Here is a 5,707-nt window from a genome sequence, read left to right as displayed (position 1 = left end):
TACCTACAAAACAATCTCTAATAATATGTTTGTTTATTAAAAGTAAAGTCATCATCAAAACCTTAAGAGGCCAACAAATTCCCCCTTTTTGATGATGGCAAACTTTATAAACAAACTTAAGTAAATATAGAGTAAATCAAAATTCATAGAGCATACTAGAGATTAAAGTAACTCTAATTAACTTAGCAAATCAACTTGTTAGAATATAATTTACCAAGCATTCATAATCAAACAGTTTACTCTAAAATATCAAATGTTTTTCAAAAGTTTTCAAAATTAATTAACTTAAAACTTAAATGAAATAAACTAAGTTAAACGGAAATAGATAAAGACTAACATAACATAATAACCTAATATAATAAAACTAACATAATATAAGCTAACATAATAGAACTATAATAAACCTAATAATAATAATAAACATAACTTATTAAGTATTTTCACAGAATCAAATATTCATGAGGACTTCAACAAACACAGATGATCACTTAACTAGCATAAACACAGCAAGCACACATTATATCCATAAGAATTAATATAAATCAACGAGGATATGTAACTGTGTATTCACTTCTCTTCTTAAGTTTGTGCATAATCTTCCCCCTTTTTTCATCAATCAAAAAGAATTGGGAGTTATCAAATCTCAGCACAAACCATATAGATTTGTTAGTGATGAAAACAACAAACAACAATAATAAAAGCAAGTGCTATGAACAATAATTAAACCTGCATAGAGTTAATTGTCACAGACCATGAAAATAAAAAACAAAGAAAAGTAGCAATTGTTCAAAGTTACAACAACCATGTACCCCAGATGGTACAAGGCAAAAAGAAAAATTGTTTGTGAAGTAATACAGCCAACAAATCATTAAATTTTTGAGCAGAGGGATCAAGGGTCAGTCTCTTCTTCATCAATGAATTCAGTCTGCACCTCCACTGTGTCCAGCTTGGCACCAAGGCGTTGTTCCATTTGGTTTAGCTGATCCACAATAGAAGCAAGCGAGACACGAGTTTCATCCTGAAATGCAATGAATTGAGACTGTAGATCAAGGAGCTTGGAGAGTATGGAATGTAAGGAAACTGCAGGAACAGAGTCAAAGTTAGTACAGCCAATATTGGGTGAAGTGTGTGATTGTGGTGAATTGGCTGTCTTGGGAGAGGTAGGTTCATCAGGTATTGGCTCAGGGATGGTGTCAGATGGTGTTTCATCAACCAAAGTAGCCTTGCGTTTCGAAGCCAACCTCCTACTCTTCCTTTGCATTGACTTAGCCTTTTTCCTCATAGCCAACACAATCTCTTCATCGCTGGAATCACTACAGAGATTGTGAGGGACATTTTCATCCAAGGCTTCCTTTTTCTTTTCCTTTTCCCCCTTACTTACAGCTCCATCCTGTTCCTCTTTCTCAGATTTTTCAATATTTTCAGAGGGAACAGGATCTTGTTCCTTTTCTTCCTCATTCTCTTTTTCCTCCTTTTTCTCCTCTGCCTCCTTTTCTTCTTCAACCTCTTCAGCCCCTTCATCTTCAGATTCAACTTCTACAACCCCCTCATGCATCAATACTCCCTCATCATTCAATTTCAAATGCAAATTTTGTAAACATTTAGCACCAATTTTCATATTGGGACCCATTGGGAACTCCAACCCTTCCAATGGGACCTCAAACTTCCTAAAAATCCATGTTAACAACCCTCCATAACCAATGAAACTTTTCTTTTCAATGCAGTCTGATAAATGAGAGATCATCAATGAAGGAAAATTTATTTTAATATGTTTTTCCATGCAGTAAATCAAGGTGGCATCACGCAAACTCACTTGACTACGTTTTGAGTTTCGTGGTAAAATAAATCTGCGAGCAACATTGTACAATAATTTATGCATAGGGGACAGAACATTGTGACTTATCTTCCCCTTTTTATCAATTCCTAAAAATTTAAAAATTGTTCGTTCATTGATGCCTGAAAATGCAATCTTTGACCCAATATGATATGTATCAAAACCAATATTGGGAACATTAAACCATTCCCCTAATAATGTGCTGTTAAATTCAATTTTAACAGTTTTAACAACACTAGTACACATACCGCCATCATTAGAGAAATTTACAATAAATTCTCTCATTAGGTTTGGGAAAATTGAATTGCAACTGAAATTTGACATTAACAGTTCCCATTCTTGATACTGTAAAATCTCATGCAATCTAGGAAAGTTCGTAGAATCATACCAATATTTGTCCAACCCGAACCCTACAGTCATCTCCTTTGAAACTTCTTCTGCGCTATTTGGATCAACATGCTTCGATCGCTTAACTACTCTAGAAGATGAACCACCTGTTGACATTTTTCTTTTGGTACTGGTGGGTTCAGTGGAGTGTTTCTGTGATTCTTGTGTAGTTTCAGTTGGTGTTGGTGATGCGTCCTGCAGTAATGGAGGTGGAAGTACTACCCTTAGTGGTTTTGGTTGATCGGGCATACAGGATTTTGGAGTTTTCTTGCCTGATTTAGAGGATTTGGGGGTTTTCATTTTTGAATTTTGTAGGTTTTTGTGAGGAAGAAGGACGGTTCTTGAGTGAGAGATTGAAGTGAGAAGAAGAAGGACGGTTTTTGAGAGAAGGTTTGAGAAGGTGACGTGAGGCAGGGGTTTTTATTGGAGTGACAGTTAATCCTCCAAGTCCCATCTCTTTATTGCTTTGCATTACTTGAAGAGGAACCGTTTTCCCAAAAGTTGTCAAACGGTTTGGCCGTATAAAAATATTGAATATGGATAAAATATAAAATAGGAAATAAAGAAATTAATTATGATTTTATGAATTATTATGAAGAAAATAATGAACATATTGCTTTGGTCTGTTTGAATTGACAACATGCAAACGTAAAAACATTCATAGTACAAACTTTATTACGTGTTTACTTGATCCATGCAATAATTGATTTTCAATCAAGATTTTGAGATTGATTCCTGACCTCTTCATTCTCATGATGCTTCAATGGGAAATATATGCAACTAACTTTAGTGGAGCTTGATCATACCAAGTTCCAATCTCATTTTTTCATATTGTTCCCTAGGAAGTGGTTTGGTCAGAATATCAGCAACTTGTTCATTTGTGTTAACATGCTTCAATACAATATTTTTGTGTTCTACGTTATCCTTTAGAAAATGATGTCTAATGTGTATATGTTTAGCACGTGAATGATGCACTGGATCTTTAGATATACATATGGCACTAGTATTATCACAATAAATAGGAATGCATTCAACTTTAATACCAAAATCTCTAAGTTGCTGTTTTATCCAAAGCATTTGGGAACAGCAGGCTGCTGCTGCTACGTATTCAGCTTCTGCAGTGGATAATGCAACTGTGTTTTGTTTCTTGGAACTCCATGAAACTAAACATGAGCCGAGATATTGTACCATACCTGATGTACTTTTTCTATTAACAAGATCACCTGCATAATCTGCATCACTAAAACCTTTTAAATCATAAACATCACTTTTAGGATAAAATAGGGACAAATCGTCTGTTCCCTTCAAATATCTCAAAATTCTCTTTACTGCCGTGAGATGTGATTCTTTAGGACTTGATTGAAATCTAGCACATAAACCAACACTAAAAGAAATATCAGGTCTACTTGCAGTTAGATACAATAAAGAACCTATCATGCCTCTATACATTGTTTGATCTACGTTAGTTCCATTTCGGTCTTCATCTAGTCTAACATTGGTAGCCATAGGTGTATGATTGGTTTTTGCATTATTTAGTCCATATTTCTTAAGAAGTTCTTTAATGTATTTTTGTTGATGAATAAAAATACCATTTTCAGTTTGTTTAATTTGCAAACCAAGAAAGAAATTTAATTCTCCCATCATGCTCATTTCAAATTCTGTACCCATAAGGTTAGCAAATTCCTTACATAACAGATCATTAGTAGCACCAAAAATAATATCATCAACATAAATTTGAACAACTAAAATATTAGAACCTTTATTCTTAAAGAACAAGGTTTTGTCGATTTTTCCTCTTACAAAGTTATTTTGAATCAAAAACTTTGAAAGTCTTTCGTACCATTGCCTAGGAGCTTGCTTCAAGCCATATAGGGCTTTATCAAGCTTGTAGACATGATTAGGACAAGAGGTATTCTCAAAACCTGGGGGTTGTTCCACAAAAACTTCTTCATCAAGATAACCATTCAAGAAAGCACATTTCACATCCATTTGATATAGTTTGAAATTCATAAATGCAGCAAAAGAAATTAAGATTCGGATAGCCTCTAACCTTGCTACTGGAGCAAAAGTCTCAGTGTAATCAATACCTTCTTGTTGATTATAACCTTTAACCACGAGTCTAGCTTTATTTCTAACAATTATTCCATGCTCATCAAGCTTGTTCCGAAATACCCATTTCAAACCAATAACTTTCTTGTTTTTCGGTTTGGGTTCCAAGTGCCACACTTTATTTCTTTCAAACTCATTTAATTCATCTTGCATGGCAACTATCCAATCGGAATCCTTCAAAGCTTCCTCGTGATTTTTAGGTTCAAGTGATGATAGGAACGCAAAGTGTGCACAAAAGTTTCTCAATTGAGATCTAGTTTGTGTTCCCTTATTTATATCACTTACAATTGAATCAAGAGGATGATATCTTTGATACTTCCAAGGTTTAGGCACAAATTCTCTTGAAGGAACAGTAGCATGTTCTTGTTCAGCAACTTGATTGATATTCTGTTCAGCTACTGGATCATTTTGCTCATCTGTGGGAACAGCTGGATTGGGAACAGTCTGCTGGTCCTGTTGTGCTGGCAGTTCCTGGATTTGGTCAGTTTCTTCTGCCTCTTCTTGTATCGACTGTTCGCTTACTGTTCCTCGATTTTGCACTTTTATTCCTTCATCTTCATCTTCCAAATTTGCAAGACCTATTTTAATATTACTTGTTTCCTGTTCACTTGTTGAAAAGTTAGTTTCATCAAAGATTATGTGAACTGACTCCTCTACGCACATTGTTCTCTTATTATAAACTCTGTAAGCTTTGCTTTGTGATGAATAACCTAGAAATACTGCCTCATCACTTCTTTCATCAAATTTACCTATGTTTCGTTTTCCATTCACATGTACAAAACATTTGCATCCAAATATACGAAAATAGGAAATATTCGGTTTAACACCTTTGAGCAATTCATAGGGTGTCTTTGAAGTGATTGGTCTAATTAGTACACGATTCAATGTATAGCATGCAGTGTTAACGGCTTCTGCCCAAAAATTCCTAGGTAGACCACTAGCAATCAACATGGTCCTAGCCATTTCTTCTAAGGTCCTATTTTTCCTTTCTACCACACCATTTTGTTGTGGTGTTCTAGGTGCGGAAAAATTGTGATTTATTCCATGTTCATTGCAATAATTCATGAAGTTTGAATTTTCAAACTCTTTTCCATGATCAGACCTAATGTGAACAATTTGATTATTGGTAGATTTTTGTGTTTTATTAGCAAAGGAAACAAACTCATCAAAAGCTTCATCTTTGCTTGCCAAAAATAAGGTCCACGTGAATCTACTATAATCATCAACAACAACAAATACATACTTTTTGCCACTACGGCTTTGTGTTCTCATTGGTCCACATAAATCCATATGAATTAATTCTAATGGTCTAGTAGTAGTCACAACGTTCTTTGATTTAAAGGATGACCGCACTTGTTTCCCTTTAGCACAAGGATC

This window comes from Amaranthus tricolor, chromosome 6, assembly GCF_026212465.1.
Source record: "Amaranthus tricolor cultivar Red isolate AtriRed21 chromosome 6, ASM2621246v1, whole genome shotgun sequence".
Lineage (NCBI taxonomy): Eukaryota > Viridiplantae > Streptophyta > Magnoliopsida > Caryophyllales > Amaranthaceae > Amaranthus > Amaranthus tricolor.
This window is presented reverse-complemented; position numbering follows the sequence as displayed.